We start from the raw sequence: 21,910 nt of genomic DNA, 5'->3' as shown, positions 1-21,910 counted from the left end.
GCACTGTTGCTGTCGGAGCCCAAACATCTACGTGTGCATCAGCATGAACCGCATGGGACGTTTTCTGCATGCAAAAACACGCCTCGCAAGCCACAGGCACGCTGACGCAGCCACGGAGACCACCCATGCAATGCGGGTAGCTCCAGCGACAGCTTTTAACCGCTCGCAGAAACGCCACACGAGGGGCAAACGAAGTTGTCCATGTGAGAAAAAAGCTGATAATGTGGTTGAAATTTGCACTGTAAAACGTCATACGCACGCACCGCTTAAACAAGTGAGGCGTGTTCTTTCAAAATGAACCATATCCACTGAACGAGAATTTGAGAAACAAGCGGAAGTCTGTTACAGAACCTGAAGCCATCAAAACTATTATATCATATATTTTGCATGTCAGTTAGGGGAAGTTAATGGCCACAATTAAAAATTATGCCGTGAATTTGAGCGATACTGGTGGGATAAGTTTGTATTTGGCTCATATTGAATTGGAACACTTAAGTTGATGCTGCATCCTTATGAAAACTTTATTTAAACTGACTTTGAAGCATCGTGCTATTCGAGTTATGGTGAAAAAGGCCTTAAAAATATGCAACAGGGCCTAAAGAACAGTACAACTATACATGAAAAGTAGGTGAGTCCTGTTGGCAGCATTAGCTGTTCTTTTTGAATTCTTCCCTAGGATACTTGGGCACGCCTCAAGGCACTAACAAAGTAAGCAAGCTCGTCATTGCTTTGCCATGAATTTCCAAAACGCTTCACAAGAAGGCTGCTCATATCTTAGTCTGACCTTGTTGATGTGGTTTGTACTCCCAGAGCCACAGGTGGGGAGGTACTTTCTAGGGCTTGTAAGCGGTGGCTATTTAGTTAAAGAAGCCATGAAGAGAAAACACAAGTTTGGTTCATTCAAAAGATTGTCTCGTTAGAATCATACTGACACCACTTTTAACGTAAACTTCGCTCAAATAAGCTAGATAATTAGGAAAAACGGGAATGGTCATGCGACCCACCAGCTCATTTCCCGCAACAGAACCTATGTCGTCACATGAGCTAAGCTCTGCGATTGGCGGAGGCTGGCAGAAGCAGACGCAAATTAGGTAGAACTTACAAACTAGACGAACGAGCGATTTGCGCTTAAATTTAGGGCACATTCTTTACAAAGCAATAAAAATGATGGGACAAACAGTGGAAGTTACGAAAGCACATGTAAACATAGAAATACTGATGCGTTCTGCTGTTCGTACTGCGCACAGCATGCTTGGTTTCGCTGCACAGCACTACGGGGCTTGGGGTTGTCTCAGACGACACTGGCCGATTGACACAAGCAACGGTGTCTTACGTGACCCCATTTGTCGAGCGAGCACTGTTTCAGGGAACGAATATTTTCTCCCAGAAAAAAACAAGCCAGGTTTAAATGCGGGCAAAAACAAACCAAACGCTTGCCACGGTATGGTGGCGCCATCTAGGTTACGGAACGTAAAGAAACGCGGGAACAAACCAACACCGCTGTACAGGGTGGAGACAACCTTTGAACGGTCCCGTGCCGCCGCAATTGGGCGAACGGGCTCAACGCGTTATTCTTTTCGTTTCCCACGAGACCTAGCAACGCGAAACAGACAATTTGATTCAAACTTCTTCACTAAACCGCGTTGCGGCGATAATTTTAGTGCGGTTTTGACACAATGACTTGCTTCGGCGGCGAGCGAGCAACCGAAAATGGCGGCGCCAGCGTATACGTGTCTCTACCCTGTACGGCGGATGCTTGAATGAAGGTACTCTAGGCTGCAGAGCGGTTGGTTTCAGTGATGTCACTTGGGACCACGAAAACGCACGATTGAGCGGGAAAATCAAAATTTTAACCTAAATTGTGTAATTTCTCAGTGAATAAAGCACCGTTTGTATCCGGACAAGCGCTGGGGGCACTATAAAACACGAAATCTTTCGAATAAAACCAACTTGCATTTTCTCTTCATGGCTCCTTTAAGTAGGTACCGAAATATATAGCCAGAGTTATTTCTTAGGAACGGGGGAGACGAAATGAAATCATTGTTTCACATCTCTGTTTCATTTCGTTCACTTCTTCTGTTCACTTCGTCGTTGACATGTCGGGACAGATCTGTCGCCAATCTCCTGACTGTCGTCTGAATTTATAAGCCAGCGACGAAACGCAAAAAAAAAACACGCAAACACCCACGAACGTCTGAACACTCAAGCCGAAAGCAAACTCCCATTGGGCCAATGCACTTGGCTCATTTTCGATACGAACTACGATCTGCGTACACGTTTTCAGGGTGTTATCTCAACTATTTTCTAGCCACCCCTTTTTTAGGTGAAAGTTGCTGAGTATTTCTTCTCCAAGTCAGTTTCGATTTCTGGATCTGGCTCGTTTCGAAAAAAAAAAAAAACGCCTCAAGTGCCCATCAAATTCTTCACGGTGCTAAATCTAATCATCCCTGGCGGGGCCAGCCGGCATCCCCGAGCACTTCGAAGATCCTGCTATAGGGTGCGCGCTTCCCCATAGGCGAAAGTCATTAATCTCTTCCCACTGCCTCGCGTGGCCCGAGTCGCTTCCTGGCCGAGGCAGAAGCCGCCACCAACGCGCAATCGCGGATGCGGGCGTGAAAAAAACGTGTGCATGAGGCTCATAAAGACCCACAAATGCTTTGCCGCGAACTTGCTAAAATGATGGAACCCAACAAGCATGAGCAAACTCGAATGTAGGGTAAAGTGGCAGCATACGGCGGCGGTGATGCCATATGCAGCTTCTAGGCAAGGAGCTAGAAGGCAAGGAGCTCGCTCAGGGACTCGGTGGCTCACTGCAATCGCGGCATTGAGAGGCCAGAGTAGCCGTTTGCGTTTTATCAAGACCTCGCTTCAGCACTTGCGTCTCCTAAACTCTACTTCTACAACAAAATTTTGAGTCTAGTGGTTTATGAAACTTTGTTGGATTGAAATTTCGGCAAACGGGACTTCGTTACGCAGAGGGTGAAAACACATGGTGTGCATACACTTGAAGTTAAAAAGAATTACTTTGTTCATTACATCTGGGGTTTCATTGCATTGAAGTTCGTTACATCGAGATTTGACTGTATTTAAAATCCCTGAGAATTCCGTTTTTCCAGTTGGTAGACACCCTTCACAAAGTACCATTGCAGCTTCCCTCCACATTGGTCATTTATTTTTTTAAATTGCTAAATTTTAATCAGACTGCTGATTTATGCCAGCATTAGCTAATCAAGGATGTTGAGTGCATGTTGCGAGCTTCTATACCAACACCTTTCCGAGTTTCATTTGCAAGGGTTGTCGCATCCCCTGGACAAGGTGTCTGCTATTTTACATACTCCCGCCTCAACAAGGAGCTTCAAAGCTTCTTTATATTAGTATAACACTACAGTAACAGCTTGTTATTTCGAGCCACAAGCTGAAACCATTTCAGTTAGCTTTAATGGAAGTTTGAAAAATGAAAGTGAGGAATAACAACAGTACACTGCGATTGAGAAACAGTCAGGCATGTCAACAATTGTATGCTTGCAAAACTCCATGCCTGCAGTCTGCCTTGGGTCCTTAAAGGGGCACTGACACAAAAATTTTGCATCTTGTTTTTTTTTTGTTGCGATAAGTAGCTAGTGACCTACTTATAACCTGTAGAAACCTCATTTGCCTTAGCGTGCGACGGTTGTTTAATTAGAGGCATTTTCAATGCGGCCAGTAGCAGTTTCAGTTTCAGCGAGTGCCGCGAAACGATGGATTTTGTGGATTTTGTGTGAACAAAGCTGACCATGTGACCATCGGAGAGATATCACAGAGCAGAGCCGCCGTAGCACTGTCGAATCCGCATCGACAGCAGTTTCTGCGAATGCCCCCACGTACTGATCTCGTGAGGCGCTTAATTAAAAAGCGACCGTGGATGTGACGCAAGCGCTGCGAGTGCAAATGCTACCACGGCTAAAGAACGACGCGCGACGCTCGAGACGGTGGGTGGCAAGACGCGCGCTGGGAGCAGCCGGCCGGTCTGCCTACAGGTCCGCCTACAGTTGTGTTCGGCTTAGCACTGCGGCGGATATTCGAGTGCCGCTCTCGTAAGCGGTGCAGATTACAATTTTTAATGCCACCCGCCATCGCATCATTAACTCCTTTCTCGTGTAAGCCACCACGGTCGGGACTTGGGGACAATTACGTGCAGCGGTAACAAGCTATCACTCGAGCTACCTGCGCCGGCCTGGGCCACTTCGCGCCCGTGGCCGCCGCCTGCACAGCGACCGTGCGGCTAGCTCAGTGGGCTTTTCGTGCCTCCGGCGTGTTTTCGCATCCAATGGTAATAAACAGTAATAGAAACAGAGTGCCTGGAATCGCTGTAAAACTTTGGTCGCGGCCAGCTGCCCGATTAGCTGACGAAATCACGGTGCCTAAGCCGCCAACGATCGGGTCGTTGGTTCTAGAGAGCAGAAGCTCCGCCCTCCGATTGGAGCGGCGAGCCGGGTGAGCCGGCGAAAAACGCCGGCAGTGCGAAGCGGCAAACACAAACTCGTGACGTGTTTGGACGTTGTTTGTTTACACAATATCCTCGGGATGTCGATTGCGCGTGGTCCTCTGCTGGCTGCTCGGTTGCGTTTCGCACACTTTAAAATTGATTTTAAATATATTCTAGGCTGTATTCGCCGCTGATATTTTGCAGATGATGTATATGTGTTCCCACCAATCTATCTGCGAAGTTATATCGCCTTCAAAATTTTGTGTCAGTGCCCCTTTAAGGGGGGACGAGGGTCTTAAAACGTTTTTATTTATCGGTAGAAACTAATGAAAATTTGCACACAAATGTATTTTTCTCTGTAGATTTCAAATATGCAATTATATTTGAGCTGCTGCTGTTAGTTTGAAAGTTATCATGCAAAGTCTAAACCATAATTAGGTAATTTATTACGCAGCTTTAATGAGCTTTCGCATTGCATTTTGTAGCTTTTTATTACATGAATTGATAGCCAGAGAGTTCCCATACCCGATGACATTCTTCGTTTTTCTCTAAAGCCATGGCACCCAAAAAAATTTTTCAAGTATAAAAGATGGTAGTAGTCAATATTTTGCAAGTCATTATTTATGCATCACCTAAATAGAAAAACGAATAATGTCAACGGGTACCTCAGGTTGCACTGAAAAAAACGGTACCTAGATTAACCTTATGAAGCAAAAAGTTTCCAAAAAGCTGTGTAAGGCTGACGTAAACGACCAAAAATATGAAACTGAGAAAACTGCATTTGAAGTTTGGCCATGTGTTATAAAATGAACGGTCAGTAGTGTAACTGCAGTATTTCTCTATAACAAAGACATGTTCTTACCATTCCCAAATCTGTCTTTGTATTCCAAAAATGCCAACTAGAACTGTAGGTACCAGAGGCCAAGTAACGTACACCATCAGGAATTCAGCAAAATTTATCGACTTCAAATTGGTTGGCGTCTTGCTGGCGTTGTGAAATTTGGTGTCGTCTCGCTGGCGTTGTGAAAACTGCAACAGTCCTTCGTAAACTGGCATCATTCACTACAGTGCACTTGGTACCCAGAATATTGGGTACAGCGGAGGAGGGAGGGGTGAAACTTGCTTCAGATGCCCTCGTTTTTTTTTTTTGTTCTTTGGTCATGGTTTCGCGCAGGAAGTTTGAGAGGATACAGGGGTAAAATGCAGGGCAGAGAGGATACAGGGGTCAAATGACGTGATGTTTTTGGGAAAAAAAAAAGTAGCCGAAGGGCAAGCTATGTTGGCCCATGGCAGTATGGCAGGAAGTGTCCGGGCGATCCTGTGACAAAACACTGAGCTTTGATTCCGCAACACTGAAGTTTTAAGTGGGAGGGGGGGGGGGGGGTTCACAAGTTGCAGAAGGCTTGCTGTACCACTCCAATGTGTGAAGACCGTCCCCTGGTCATCCACGTGCCATCAAACATGACATCAATGTTGTTTGGCGGCTGAGCAAGGTCCCTGTACAAGCCCTTGACGACACACACACTAGCTATCTATCTCCTTCAGAGGCTGCTGCAGTGTCCTCGCAAACCTGGACCACTTTTTTTTTCAAGTGCGCTTGGAACGTCTTGAGGTGTAGGCTAGCCTCTGTGGGATAGGTTCATCCCAGCACAAAAATCCGACAGAGCAGACACCCCCTTTCCGATGCTTTGAATACTTTTCAAGGCCGTTATGTTTACCTCTAAAGGAGTGATGTTGCCAGATCCTTTGGTCCTTGGTGACGAAAAACACTCCACACGATGTTCGTAAACCGAGTACATCACCTGGAGCCTCACGGCGAGTCTGTACTGCCTGTCAGCCGTCTCAAATCCGGCGCCGCCAGCCCGCACTTGCCGCACTCAACGTGCGCAAAAAGGTCTTTCAGCATTGCCATATCCACTAAGACAAAATCTGTGCCGGATTCTACCTCCGAGTGCGCCAGATCCACTTCAAGGAGGTCGAATTTTCTCTGCGTTGGTGATTTGGTCTCCATGCTGCGCTTGACCTCGTCTTGACCTCCACGCTACGCTTGACCATGCTGCGCTTGACCTCCGTACGCGCGGCGATCTCCTCCGCCGTGTAATAATACCTTGTGTCAAGTCGACAAGACGTGCTTGGACCAGGTCTGGATTCCCGAAGTAGTTGGTCAGGTGATGGGACAGGCGAAACAATACAAGGCGGCGAACAATTTTCATCCGGCTGAGTCGAGCGGCCCAAAGTCGCACTACGCGGGCGGACGACGCTTTCGCTTCCCCTAAGCATGACGGGTCGTCCTCTTCAAACATACATCTCCTGGCATCAGTCACGCATGTGTCCGATGAAAGAATCCAAAGAAACCGCAAAAATGTCTAGCAAAACTACTCTAAGCGAGCACTGTGCAAGAAGAGCACACTCCGCCAGACGTGCGTAGCAGACGCCATGATGGCGAAAAAAAAAAAGAAAAAAAAAACTGATGTAGAAGTCACGCCGACCAATGGGAGGCGTCAGACAACGAACTCAAACCGCGCGCGCGCGGTGCAGCCAATCAGCGGCCCAGAAGACACCTTCGGAAAACTAGCAAGGGCGGTCGTTCTACTCAAGCGATGCCATTTTGAGATGTCGCAAAATGCGCACAAAGAAACAAGCTTCAAAACAAGACCAAGATGGCGGCGATCGGTCGGCTGCTTCGCCCGCGGCGTGCATGGGAATTTGAAACAACTTCTGCCCGATTCGGGACATTTCGTGGCCCTGAGGCGTTTCAAAAACATGATTCTAGAGTATTTCCCGATGGAATTTAGCGTTAATATTTTGAAGGCAGGTGTTTGAAGGTACAATTATTCCAAAAATTAGATTTTCTCAAAATCAACATTTTGGCCATTTCTGACCATTCTAGGACCCGCGTCCCCCCTTAAAGGGACACTAAGGCTGAGTAACTTTTTGTTTCAACTGAAAGATCGAGCATTCCACAGCCTCTTCAATTTTTGTTCGAAAGCCAACGATGCCTCATCAGCTGAGAAAGAAATAATTGTAGCTGACATTTTTTGTGACGTTAACGAGCACGTCACAAAGCAGCCAGAGCAAGTCGGGTCCGGTAAACTCGATTTCCACCAGCTTCCTGAAAGCCTGTCCTCATTGGCTTTCAATTTTGTCGCAGCCAATGAGGAAGAGTTTATTGATGCCATCTTGGTGTGGCGGTGTAGTGATTTCGGCCACAAAGCCCAAAGCTTTCTTGGGAATATGTCCACGACATGCCTCACCTGGTAGCAGGTGTTGAAAATACGTTTGGATATGATCAAATAATTTCGTGGCCGTCTTGTTTCTGGTAGATCATACTAATTACACCTGCCACAGCCTGTGTCAAGTATACATGCGCTAGTGGTCAGTAGGTGCGGTAGGCTGTTGTGTTGACCCTCATGCATGCACCTTTTCACTGTGCTAGCACGCAAAGTGAAACATTTCAATGACATCGAAACTGAAAGACAGCCTACCCGCCTGGATGTGGCATATTTGATGATGTGTGCTTGCTGTGGTTGTGTATCTTGAAAAGCACGTGACCACCAAAGTTCTCGCATGCACTTCTTTTACTTTGCACGTCGCTGCTGCCTCCATGTGTTTGTGTTAGAAAACCCTTAATCAAGCTCCACCAATATTGTTTCACAATTCATCCGCGGCTTGTGATGCCAAAAGTGTAGTCAGTGAAAGTGGATGGTACGTTGACAGCTGTTTTTAAATGTTTGGTATTTTCTCTGTTACTAAGCAACTGCTGCTGTTGAAAGTAGTATATTGGAATTCACATTCATCTATCTACCAAAACTGGCAAACTTTAGATTTTAGTGTCCCTTTAAAAATGACAGCTCAGCACCTTCTGCTCTAACGAGGGAATGCAGTGGAAAGCCTCCTCTTCGCCTTCTTCAACACCTCAGACGGGTGACACTCAGTTCAATCACAACTTCCGAGTGCCGGCCACATTGGTGCTTTGTTGTCGTTTTTGCTACTAGTACTTGGAGTTGCAAGGTCTGTGCTTCTGAGATGAGATATGATGCCCACATCTGTGCTTCTGTACTCCCCTGTGGTTCAGTTTGAAGACTCCAAAGTTTTTGGTGGAACTGAAAGAAGCTGACCAGCCCCCTCCCTCCACTTCTTTCGAGCCAATAAGTGCGCACCCATGGGCTGCGCAGACACATGGGAAAGCAGAGAAGCCACAGTGTTGCTCTTACCCCGCCAGTCGCACTTTACATGCAAAACATCCATGGCAGCAGGCACACTCCAGAGGAATGTAAGAATAATTACCCATTCCCAGACCTCTCCATCCTTAAAACACTCCCAAAACTTGATTTTACAAATCCACGCTAAAAATACACGCATTAAAAACAATCACTTCAAATCCATTTTCTATGTACTCCCAATAAGTGCTCTCAATGTCTGTCTGTGCCGCAAGTGTTTTGCCTTAAAGATCATGGTTGCACTCGGAACTATTTTCCCTGGCTGTGCTGACGTATTGCCGAGCATGTCAACTGGTGCCACTGCAACAACTGCAGTGGCACATGGTAGTAGGGCTGAGTCTGTCAAGGCAACACTCTTAGGTCCCCTTAGCATTGCGCATCGTCTGTGGGTGCTCCGTCTTTGTGTGTTCTTCCCTTATCTAAGTTTCAATAAAGAACATGACGAGGCTGGTCTGGATATGTGACAATGGTACCTCACTCCTGGCTCGCTTTCTCAGCAGGAGGACCCCCATCTCTGGACCAGCAGGCGCGTGTCTGTTGAGCCTTGAACGAGCACCGTTGCCCTGGGGGCATGGCACGTTCCCGCTGAGGTGGTGGTAGTAGTGGCCGCTGGCAGGTACGAGTGCCAGAACCCAGCAACTGCGATGATGGGAACAGCGTTGTTTAGTATGGCGCCACGGTGGTAGGCGTGGGGTCTCCGCCAACTCGGAGTTGTTTGGGTTGACTTAAAGGAGCCATGAAGACAGAATACAAGTTTGTTTTATTCGAAAGATTTCGAGTTTTATAGCACCCCCAGTGCTTTCCCGACTGCAAATGATGCCCTATTCACTGAGAAATTGATCAATTTAGGTTAAAATGTTGATTCTCGTGCCAAATCGTAGGTTTCGTAGTCACAAATGACGTCAGAAGCGCGTGTATTCAAGCGAACTTCCACTGCGTCATTCGGGTTTGCGGCCTTGCTGTCCGTCAGCCCTCCCAGATGGCGCTGCTATAGTCATCCACGAACCGTTGTGCGCCGTTGCTTTGTTTTTGAGCGTATTTGCACCTGGCTTGTTTTTGTTACTGTAAAAAGTGATCGTCTCATGAAACCTGGGGTATCCTCGACAAACAGGGTCACGTAAGACAACGCCGCTTACGCCAATCGGCCAGTGCCCTGTAAAACAACTTCAAAGCGGCGGAGTGCTGTGCAGCTCAAACAAGCATAGTGCGCCCAGTAGCAACAGCAGTGCGCATCGTTACTTCTTTGCTTACGTGCGTTTTCGCAACTTTCATTGTTTACCGCACCATTCTTACTGCTGCAAAATGAATATGCATTACACTTAAGCGCAAATAGTTCGTTCGGAAAGCCTGTAAGCCGTGCCTAATTTGCGTTTACTTTTTCCGTCCTCGGCCAATCGCACAGCTGAGCTCAGGTACATCAAAGGTTCTGTTGCGGGAAATGAGCTAGTGGGTCGCATGGCCATTCTGTTTTTTCCTAATTATGTAGCTTATTTGAGCGAAGTGTGCGTTAACGGAGGTGTCAGTATGTTTCTATCGAGGCAATCTTTCAAATGAACCGAACTTGTGTTTCCTCTTCATGGCTCCTTTAACGCTGATGCTCTGCCACTCCGGCCATCGGCCCCAAGTCTTTCCAGGGTGCCAGAAGCTCATGTCAAGCTGCACCGCCGCTGATTGCTCCAACATGGTATTGATTCATCAGTGGCCTGCCAGTCTAGTCTGCCGTGGCGAGCAACCACTCTCCATAGCCTGGTTCGTGGCCGGCACTCCAAAGCGTTTGTCTGGCCGCTTCACTCAGCCCTGACGCCACCGACTGTGGCTCCTAGAGCATCCTTATCCAATAAAGTTCTATACTCTCATGGGATGACAGAAGCACTGCCGCCACACAATTGCAGAGCTCAGTTCCTGAGGAGAGGGAAAAGACTGCCCTGTTGGCCTGGCAGTCAGCATCAGCCACGGTCCAGCCGTGGAAAGGGCGGTTGAAGCACCAGTGGGACTAGCACTTGAGCCGCCACTTCCAGGGCCTTCACAAAGCATAGCCGACTGGCACGCTGGTCCCTGCCAGTTAGCTTCAAAAGCCACAATCGGGCAATGTGGCTCCCCTGTTGGCTTGACATATTGTTGACTTGCAGAAGCTGTTGTCATTCAGCAGTAAGACACAGCAGCCAACCGGCGGCATCTTAGCCTTCAACCCAGCGTCCCAGGTAATTGTGGTCGTAACGCCAAATCCTCCCCTGGCGAGCCTGCGCGGGCAAAAGTGAGTTGTAATTGCCATAGCAACGTCGCCGCCATCTTGAGCTTGGAGGCGTACTAATTGTCAGGGTTGTCATGGCAACACTGCGAGGAGGCGCAAAATGGGAGGGGGGGTGCTGATGCTTTCCTCCCCTCGCTTCTTCCCGCCGCTCCGTTGCTGGCCCCGCTAGCCCCGCGCCCTTCGCGCCACCCGCTAGGCCTCGCCGAGACCGGCGCGCCTCCATGCAGGCGTACGTACGCAGCTGAGACAGTAAGACAGCAGCCGAAATCGCACTTCAACACTTTATTCATGTTACGAAAATACGGCCGAGCACAAACGCAACGTGCCGTGATAAGCACTGATGTTCGACACGGCATAGCATAAGTTGACATCGAACACGGTACACGTAGTTGTACACCTCACGACACCAGCGCTATCGTTCAGATTAAACTCGCACTTCACGAACGAATGTCTCACCTTTTGCTAACACAAAGCAAAATCACTTCTTGCTGCGCTTCGTCCCTGTGCATGGGGCATATAACCGCTCTTCTGTGGTCTTCAGAAAGCTGACACAATATTTCTGCTATGCTATGACTCGCACGCGAGCCCCGCGACTTCTCTCGCGCACCGGCGCTGTTGCTCCGTAGCTGCGGTGACCGTTTCCCCACTGTCGTGCATGTGCGCCTGAAGTCGCGCCGAGAAGAGGCAGAGTGGGAAAAACAGTGAGAGGAGGAGAAGTGTTTTGTTCGCCCAGCACTGCTGCGACTTGGAGCGCGTAAATCAGAGGAACTAGCAAAGAGTCACCTCGGACTGCAGCAGCCGCCAATTATGATGTTGAGTGATGGTGCTTTGGGGCGCTTTTCTTTTCTCCGTGCTCATGCTTTGAGTGCAGGCAGTCTTGAGGACAAGATTACCCAAGTTGTCATCCTGATGGGGTCTGGCTAGTCTCGTCTCAGGTACTCAATCCTGGGTACTTGGCAAGGGACAAGGTGTGGCGAAAGTGTGAATGTGTTCCATTGCAGGTAAGGTCAGTCGCTGGTCAGTCAGCAATGCAACTTTGGGAGTGTAGGTGGGTCTGCAACTCAGCTTGCCCATGCCGCAGAAGCTGCAACACACTTTGAGCCTGCGTAGGCCAGCGCTAGGACTGTGTTAAGGGTGCAAGACAGGTGGGAAGTGGAAGTTGTGTCCAGCGTGTGAGCTGAGCGTGATGGTGAAGTTAACGCTGATGGCTGTGTGGACATTATTGAAGCAGTGGCATGAAAAAATGTCTGTGGGAGGGGTGCCTAGGAATTCACCTATCGCAGGAACGCATGTTGAATGAAAGGTCCAGTCGTTGAAAAGGACGTCTTATGCATATGCGGTGAGATGCTGGGAAAGCTCTGCATTGCCATGTCCGATAGTTGCATCTTGCCACGCTTCAGTCCATTCAGCTATTATGGCCCTGTTCAGGGCGCACCCGGGAATAGTTAGGACAAGTATGAATGGAGAGGCTAGGGTGGTACCAACAGCACAATCTTAACTGAGAACACCATGGCTACAGGAACTGGCACGTGACTGCACCAGCAGCGTGTCTGAAATTGGGGTTTAGCAGTGGCAAGTAGAAACAATAGTTCATGAGCACAGCAGCACTAAGTTAGTCATAAGGTGTTGCACTGTATGGTAGTATGGTGAGGCGCAACGGAGCCCAATCGGTAGCATTTCCCAGAGGATGGAGTATCGAGAGGCTGTACCGTGACATGTAATAACGTGCTCGGAAGCTGGTGAAATAAATCTCTCAGGTAGCTTTGATGGAGCGCCGGAATTGGTGGGTCCTAGGTCGCAATGTCAGTGTTCCACTGGTCAAGTCGTAAGCGCCGAGTTTCCGGAGCCGCCACTCGCAAACGTCCGGGTCATTACTTCTATGAAGCATCCATCGAATTTAATGTGGCCTCTTACATTTACTGCAAATGCGTGAGCCCAGCCAGAACTGCAAGCAGCAAAGACATGCAACCACCCATGTGCGCAGTGATATTGATCTGTCCTGTCGTGTGGCACTGCTGATGCTAAAAGCTGTGCACCACTGATGATGATGGTGAAAGGATCATGTTCATGATGATGATGGTGCTGCTGCAAGCAGATGATGATGCCACCACTAGTCTCAAACCAGCTATTATCAGCAGATGCCACCCGTGCAGTCAGGAGCAAGCCCCTCGAGTGTCATAGACAACCTTGTCATAGACAAACCGCGGTTTCACCCTCTGTGGATTTGAAGTGCTCGATGGTAGGTAGAGCGCCCCCACATAATGCTGGCACGATTAATATTATATCTGCTGACGCCACTACCGATAATCGGGCTGAAATGCAGCAAACGATGCACGCTGGTGTTTATTTCTTCTTCGAGATGCGGGCGCAAAGCGCTTGCGCTGGCATGGTGGCCACTGACATGGCGGTTTTTAGTGTTGCCAGGCCAAGAAATTGCCCGCTAAACTTTTCATTGAATACCACCTATAGGGACTGAGCAGTTGGACGGGTGGTGCCACAACTCGGCGCTCCCCTCGTTAGTGGAATGATCCGTGGCATTGGACTACACAGCCTCTTGGTGTTTTTGTTGCGTTTGCGTCGGTGCTTTGAATGCTTTGGTGGTGTTGTGAGCAGATATGTGCAGTGAAACGAAGTCTAGACATATGTTTCGGGTTCTTAGATGCAGTAACGGGTACGGAAACTTGTCGGGCGCTTCTAAAATTGGGTATCGGCTAAAATGACATGATGCTTTTTTGCAGCGACCTACGCTCGGCTCCACCCATTCTGAGTACGAATGAAACTACTATTATCAGCATTAATTTCTTCAAAATGCACTAACGGCTACGTTAATGTATTAGACGCTTCCAGGTTTGGGAATGGGCTGCATTGACATGAGCGCTTTTTGCAGCGCTCTGCGCACGGCTCTGCGCGATCTGAATAGGAATAAAACTGTTAATACTAGTATTAATTTCTACCATTTTAAATTATCTTCTCTGGTTTTAATGACTACGGTTTCCACGCCAGCCTTAACGCTGGGATACCTCGGTACGTGTCCTTTGAAGAGAAAGGCACCTGCGTACAACATCTATTGCCGTGTGGCCGTGGAAACGTCGTGGCGGTTTACACTTCCTTTCTGTAACCGTGAGCTTTGTGCCTTCGCTTTTGGTGAACAACACAGTTACAGCATGGGAGCCTGATTGCTGAAGTGAAACTCCCACGTTTGTAGTGGTCATTTTATGAAGCGCTAAAGTTATTCAACCACCCAACAACCCAAGCTACAAACCATCCCTCCTCCCCTTCCCGTTTTACCACCTGCATGGTAAAACAGGTTAAAAAATGCGGCACTGTTAAAAAATGTAGCAGTGTTAACGTCAGCCTGTCTTTTTAAATGCTTAAAGGGACAGACAACCGATTTTTGTCGAGTATATATTCTCTATCACAAATGAAAGGGCATCACTTAAAGCACCTTGACGAGAAATGGTTTTGCTGATAACGCTCTAGAACTTTTTAAATCGAATTTTTTGATCTACAAGCCGTATGTGTCCCTCCCAAAAAATAATGCTGGCAACCATGACATAGAGTAGCTCGGCAACATACTTTTGTCTGTATGCGAAATAAAAAAGGATATTTAAAAAGTTGTTCCCAGCTAAAAAAGTTTGAATCGCAGGCTTTCCTGTTCCTTTATGTGTTTTTTTAATGCAACGGTGTATTTTGCACGAATGCGCCATCTGTTGGGATAGACGATAGGTAGAATCTGGCTTCACATTGTGGAGGCGGGAAGTTTGATTTTCCCCAGGCGCGACGTTTCTTTTTTTTTTTTTTAAGCTGCCGTTGGCGTATTTGGAAACTGAAATCAAATATTTTGGCAGAACAAACGCCCCTGACTCAGGCCGAATCGTCAAAGCTCCTTCACTGGGTCTGTTTACTGAACGCTGCTGTTGATTCTGGGCATGGAGGCTCAGTTAGCCACACTGAGAGGCATGCTGAGAGGCACCCAGCGACGGCGAGCGGCGTGTCTTTAAAAATTTCAGAATAATGTTTAGAAATATATATGCAATTTAACCTTGTACAAATACTTGTGCTAAAAGGTTTTCAATACGTAAATGAACGTTTCAGCAGTTACAGTAGCTGCTAGGTTTGCAGGTCACGTGACAGGGACACATATTGTAGTGTCAAGTTTCGACACTACGAACCACCACCCTTCCGATTTCAGGAAGTTTGTTGCCAAATTAAAATTATTTCCGCCAGTTTGTTTAGAAATTGCTTGTGGTTATCGGGCTATATGAAACGCTGGCTTTCATATGAGCTAGAAAACATATACGCGACAAAAATCGGTTGTCTGTCCCTTTAAGTATTTTTTATACAGTACCTGAAAAAAATTGTGTAATGCCTTGTGAAGACACGAAAAATGTCCGACTAGTTGCCTCAAATAGGGGTGCATCAGCCCAAGTCCTCCAGCACAGACGCATTTCCGACACTTTGGGAGCAATTTGTATTTGGAGATGGGTGCATGGAAGTTCAAAATTAAACAGCAAAATCATCTAGCCCTCCGTCTAATGATTACGATGGTTGAACGCGAAGCTTTCTTCATGCGAAATCAAATGGGAAATGGCCACAGTCAAAGACGCTGCGATCAAAAGACCAAACTGCGTCCTGGTCAAATTCAAAGCTCAACTAGTCAAAGTTTAAATCCAGAAGTCAATTAAGGAAACCCGCACGAGGAAGCTTTGCCATAAACCATCATCGTCGTTAGACGGAGAAGTGCATGATTTTTCAAGTGAAGGTGGCAGCTTGTGAACTGACCGCAGCATTCAATTGTGAAACTGAGTACAGCTTTTCGGCACCCTCCTGTATCGCGTCCTTCAGACACACAGGAATTTGTTTTTTGAAAAACCATTAACCAACTAGCCAGCAACCATTGCAATTCTTGTAAGGGAATGCTTTCCACGACAAGCAATAGCATTCTACTATCATGCGGTATTTATTCTGTAAGCGATTCCCGATAACTGTACTAAGATCATTTCTGTGAAATTAAACATGTTTCTGCCGTAGTTAATGAAGTTATGGAAGCGTCGTCCATCACAATTTCTGTTTTGATGTAAATCTTAGAAGGCACCCCCAACTTCGTCATTCGCTTGTGCATGATGCCGTTTCATCATCAACTGCCAAAGACCAGCGCCACAGCACTCCTGGATCGGTTGTACACACCGGCTTTGAGGGAGCATTCAGCTGCAATATACTCATCGATACGCCAAACTGCGTGCAGACATGAAAAAATTGAGCGAAGGAACGGACTTTCAGTTCCAGCTTTGACTTCCAGCTTGGCGCATTGAGTGTCGTCTGCTATTTGTAAATACTGAGTATGGGCGTAAATAACACACATGGCATGCCTCGTAAAGGTCGCCTCCACGCTCAAGATTTACCGATCTGAAAAAAGCCCTTGTGGTTATCTTCGCTTTGCAAGCCACACCGCAGCAGAAAGTCATGCACGACTACGCTGCGCTGACCGCCACCGGCATTCCACTGACGAGCGGTTCGCCACGGGCGGCGCTGTTCGCTGAAGCGACGGTGCTGCCACATAACGGCCACCTGGGCCCTATAGCAAGTGAGTGCACAGCTACGGAACATGCCGGCGACATCAGTTGGTGGCTGCTGGGCTGGAAATGACTCGCCATTGCACATATGTAAATCTCAGACAGGGTCGGGCAGGTCGTCACTTCACGTGGGCTGTCTAATCTGCAGATGCTGCCGCCTATGAAGTGCGCTCATTTTCCACAGTGCCAGCTTTAAACGGTGACATGGAAGATAACGCGTTTTTTTACAAGGTCCAGTATCACCACGACAGTAAACGACTCACGCTAGTTTTATAATGTGGTGCCAAGTGCCACAAACTGCAAGCATTTGCTTTTGTAAGGAACGGCAATGCAGATATGTTATGAAACACATCGAAAGCTCGTTGACACAAAATTTCGGATCATTTGACTGAAGGGCCCTGTCAGCGAGAGCTCTGCAGGACCATCAATAGAGTTTTTACCAACCAACCAATTAGAATAAACACCGCATCTGAAAATTATGTTGAAGCAGGTATTTTAATTGGAGCCCAGCAGCTTGCTTTGTTGTTCATCAGCTGCCTTTAGATTAACAATAACAATACTTTATGTCAACCCAGGAGGGCTGGGGTTGCTGGAAAGGCCAAAACCATACCGAAAGGTCTTATGTCGGTGCTTTTCTACGCGTGATGTCATTTCGACAGTACTTTTGCTGCCCGAGATGCCCTACGCAGGAAGTTCTGGTTCGGGATATGCGTTCGTCCTTCCCAAACAATCCGCAAGGCGTAGCTTACCAGAGGAAGCGATAGCTTGAGTGCAGCTGACACACACCAACTTTCTCTATTCGAAATAAACAAAATACGTCTTTCGCTATGGAAAGGATGCAACTGAGTTAAATACAGCTGCGAAACCTTTTCTGGTCTCAGCTACGCCCGGATGTGACCGTGTACTTTACCATTTCAATCTCTACTCAACACCCCCACCCCTTCGCATATTGTTCCCGTTCTTCGGCATCAAATGGGCTTTGCAGTGCCCACCGACGCGCCTGAGTCGTCCGTTGGCCCGGAGTGCAGTTGGTACACAGTGTTCATACTTCTGCGACACTATACCCCGTGCTTTACCCAACCTACAGTTCGCAACTTCGTACAGTTCGGTCCAGTTCGGTCACTCGCGCATTTCAGATTTTTTTTTCGCGTCCTCTTTTCGTTGTCACCGCAGTTAGCCGCAAATACCCCTCTTTCATGCCCGTCGTGTTCAGCGTGCGCGTGCGATCGATTCGCATCGCTGGCCGAAGACAGTGGCCACTAAGCAATGCGTGACAACTTAATACTCACGGTTCCTGTCAAGCTTCTAAGGACGGTCTTGTCGCCAACACAACTAGGCGTGCTGCCCACGAGTCCAAAGCGTTCGCGCGAAGCAGGGCTTGTAGAGTCACTTTTCGCGGATTCTCTGCCACAGGATCTAAGCCGCGCCGTGTCACAACGTCCTCGAGTTCCTCGTTCTTCTAACGGCCAGTTAAACTTCACAGCAGTAGACTTACAGCAGCCAGGACGCCACTCTTTTTTTGAGTAGCGCCCTTTGTCCAAAACAAACAGGCTGGGCCTATTCATTGCCACCTGCCGGCCCTATCGCTCCGAAACTTGTGAGGGCGCAGTATCCCTAGGCATAGAGTTTCATACTAATATACACTAGAGGGGACACTGGCGCTAGTGTCTATGCGAGCCGTTGATCGTCTGCTTCAACCCCCATGAGGGCGGCCATGCCAGATAGACGTGTGATTTTCGAACTTGGCTTGACTATGCCAACATCTTGACTTGACTCGAAATATCTTTTTTAAATTGAAAAGCTACAACTAATGTTTATTACAGTATAAATTATTAGTCGCATAAACAACTTGTACTATACGTTAAGTTTTAATTAAGGTTTAGAAGTACTCTTTTATAAGAGGGAAAGTGATTTGTGAACGGCATACGCGGCTGAGTTTAGCGGAGCCGGTGATTCGGCGGCGAAGCGTATTTTTTCTCGTTTTTTTTTTTTTTTTTGCTTGCGAGTCGGCGGTCATGGTCAGCGGTGGCATCGGTGGCATGTGTCTGCTGAAGGGCCGCTGCACAGCGTTAAATTTCGTTCTGGAAGACTACGAGTAGCGGAGCGACGCGTCATATAACCCCAAGTAAGTATACACGGTTGTTGTTCATTTCCACTCATAAGTGTAATTGTTGTCGCCTTACCCGACGTGCGGTCGGCATGCTGACAAAATCGTGAAAGGACGCTGAGTAACAGCTGATCGTTTGCTTTGGTTCCTTAAACAAGCCATAACGGCCAACTCGACCACGGAACTCGACTATATCACCTCTGTTCGTCGCTAACACGCAGACGATGTTTTATTGACCGGATGGTTAATCGGGTTCTTTCTTTGTTGTACTATTCGTGTATTCTTGATGTCTTGACGCACTGTAGAGCTGTTTCTGTGAGCAAATGTTAATTTTATATGTTGAGAGCGACAAACGTAGGAAACAGGGTATCTTATCAGGCCACACAGCGAAAAAATGCTCGTACTTCATTCGTGTTAACCTTCCAGAAGACAGCCTCGTCTTGCTAAGAGCGGCAGGCATGCAGGGCGTTCTGGAGCAGTGGGCTGCATTTTACGGGAGTTCCTAATTTTGTGAAAATTCCCGTGTAGAATGTTTCTATTAGATGACCAATAACGCGCACTGATATATCTAAGCACCGTGTGTGTACATTACACGCCCACAAGTACCAATCATCACCTGTCTAACCGAGGTCTCACGCCCAGATATAACCAGGTACGCGTGTGAAATTGAAGGCTCTCTATTTTTTCCGGTGCCTCTATACAAGCGTGCCGAAGCGCAGGAACAGTTTGAAATTACGTGCGAAGGTGTCAAACAGCGTAAATGTTGCTGATCAGACGGTGCTTGCCTAAATAGCAACTAAATAGTGCCTCTGGGGTACCATTTCCATAATACACAAGCTGCCTTCATGCATTCGTTGTTCCGTAGCTGTTCCACAATAAGTTCAAAACATTTACTCATTTTGTGTGGTTGTTCAGTCTTGAATAATCCAACTGCTAAAGTCATGTCTTGTTAAAGCACGACCTCTGAAAACATTGTTGGCGTCCTGTGAGTTTATTGTATGTGCCTTCTCTTTGGTTTAAGTAATGACTTCAGTGTCAACACGGCAGCGCGCAGCTGATCGTAACTGTGTGTTTTTATGAGAAAGCCAGAGTCATTGAATATGTTATGTTGCTGGAACCCTTTTTGTAAATAAGCATGCTGGTGTGCTGGATTTTAAGAGTGCATACTTGTGCTCTAAATATCTGTACAAAAGCCTTGCAAAACCTTCAATGATGCCATCCATTTCGATACAGGTCCCAGCTGTGTCAGCAGTGCAAGGAGCAGACCAGCAGGCAACACAAGAAGCTGCACCAGGCATGCAACCAGTTTCCAAGTCAGGGTCATTGGATGGATCATCAGCAGCACAAGACAAGGCAGGCATGCCGCCAAGCTGCCAAAAACACAAAAATTCTAGCAAGGGCCACTGTTGAAAAAGCAAAAGGGCTTGGGGAGAGGTTGATTGCAGCCTACGATATGTAAATAGTAAAAACAATCCTGTACATTCAGCTGCACAATAAAGAGAAAAACAAGTGGTGAGGAAAGTGCCTTGTAGTCCATGGAAGATGTTCTTTGAATCTTGCTTGTTAGGCACTCAAGATTCGAACTATTTTTCTCGGGTGCAAAAAAATTAGTTGTTCAAAACCATCCATTGTATGCATAAATGTGACTTATAGCAGTGGCTTCATTTGCGATAGCCTTGGCACAGCATGAAACCAACTTCATTTAACTACCATGAGCAGCCATTCGAAGACTTGTGTACGTGCTTATTGAACTGAAAGAATGAAGTGGAAGTATTCTGCGTGGTATTTTAGCCCACTGTGTTCCAAAGTGGTATTCACTTGAGGGACCCTGCTGAGGAGGACTGTGTGTGGTGCCAATGACTGTGAGAGAGCTGGCACGTCCTCACTGCCCATGTAAACCTCTATTGAAGCCAGGTTCTATTGTGCACCTTTCACAAACTTTTTTGTGACGCCGCCACCTCCTCCAGCAACATATTCATGAAGGTGTGACGTAGGGGATCAGCTTTCACCACGTGAATGTCAGTTAAAACTTACATTATACGTTGTGGCTGCAGTTTTTTGTTTATGCACCATTGATGTCTGCCCAAACAATGGATTGAAAAATGTTAAGCTGCTCTTTCCCATCTTGCACTGTCAGTATGGCTCAAAAGGTTCTGATCAGTGGGGTAGAAGGCTGCCTCGCCTACTTCTGGCTGTTATCAAGTTGCAGATTGTATCCACCCACTGCTGTTCACTGTGGCTGTATATTGTCATGCCGAGTGTACGCTGTTTTAAGACCCTTGTTTTGTTCGTTGATCAGATATTGTTGCCCTGCTTCTACTGTGCTGGCAGATGCTGATCGAAACACTTCTGCTCTAGGGTTTTTTTTTTTTTTCTAGCTAAGCTTTTCTAGGGTTCCTTTCATGCAATCTTTTTACCGTAACCTAACGTCGCATTTGTTCACCACTTACAGTAACCATTTTGTTGATTCCTGCATAAAGCAGCCTGCGTACATCAGTATGCTGGTTGCGAAAATGGCAATGCTGGTAGGTAGCTACAAACTAAATCCTGGTACCAATATGTTCACAGTGGCTCTTGGATGGGACAATAAATACATTGATGCGACATGCTTATGCCTTCACTCATTTTCAATGCATAGTTTGCATGTTTGCGGTTCACCAGCCTTCGAAATTTCAAAACTTCCTCAAGGTAAGCTTGCACTCTTGCTTTTGTTGTATTAAGCAATGCTGGCTCTTGGATGGGACAATAAATACATTGATGCGACATGCTTATGCCTTCACTCATTTTCGCTGCATAGTTTGCATGTTTGCTGTTTACCAGCCTTCAAAAGTTCAAAACAACTTCCTCAAGGTAAGCTTGCACTCTTGCTTTTGATGTATTAAGCAATGCTGTGCTTTTTTTATTAGTGTTACAAAGTATGACTGTGGTGAGGGCTTTTTTATAAATGAGTGAAACGGAATTCTGCACTTTGCTGTTGGCACAATAAATTCACACAGTACTCGCTTAGTGCAGTCGCCAACTTTTTCTCTGTGCTCAATATGCCTGTCTCCAGGCGCTGAGCCAGGGTTCCACTAACGCAAACAGTTGCTACAGCAACACCTGCCACTGGATGGGGAACACTGACCAATGTAGAATCACAGCGACTTCATTGAATAGCAAGCATGCATGCCGGTGATCGCCTCATATGGCTTCACCAGTACAGCCGGTAAAAGGCTTGTCTATAACACAGCTTTCGTACTCAGCCCTATCCTGCCCCGCCGGTGGGGGATTTCAATAAAACTACTGCGGAATTCT

At 47.2% G+C, this 21,910-nt stretch overlaps 1 long non-coding RNA gene across 1 annotated transcript; it reads left to right on the top strand.

Moving 5' to 3' along the window:
* The first annotated feature begins 18,129 nt into the window (after positions 1-18,129).
* Positions 18,130-21,224, top strand: LOC144153033 (uncharacterized). Its single transcript, XR_013319274.1, has 2 exons — positions 18,130-18,634; positions 19,850-21,224. It is a non-coding gene; the product is annotated as an uncharacterized LOC144153033 (long non-coding RNA).
* The last annotated feature ends 686 nt before the right edge of the window (positions 21,225-21,910 follow it).

The sequence above is a fragment of the Haemaphysalis longicornis genome, unplaced genomic scaffold (assembly GCF_048455015.1).
Source record: "Haemaphysalis longicornis isolate Haplotype H1 unplaced genomic scaffold, Haemaphysalis longicornis Haplotype H1 scaffold_9, whole genome shotgun sequence".
Taxonomy (NCBI): Eukaryota; Metazoa; Arthropoda; class Arachnida; order Ixodida; family Ixodidae; genus Haemaphysalis; species Haemaphysalis longicornis.
Note: the sequence above shows the minus strand (reverse complement) of the source record. Positions and strands in the feature narration are given on the sequence as shown.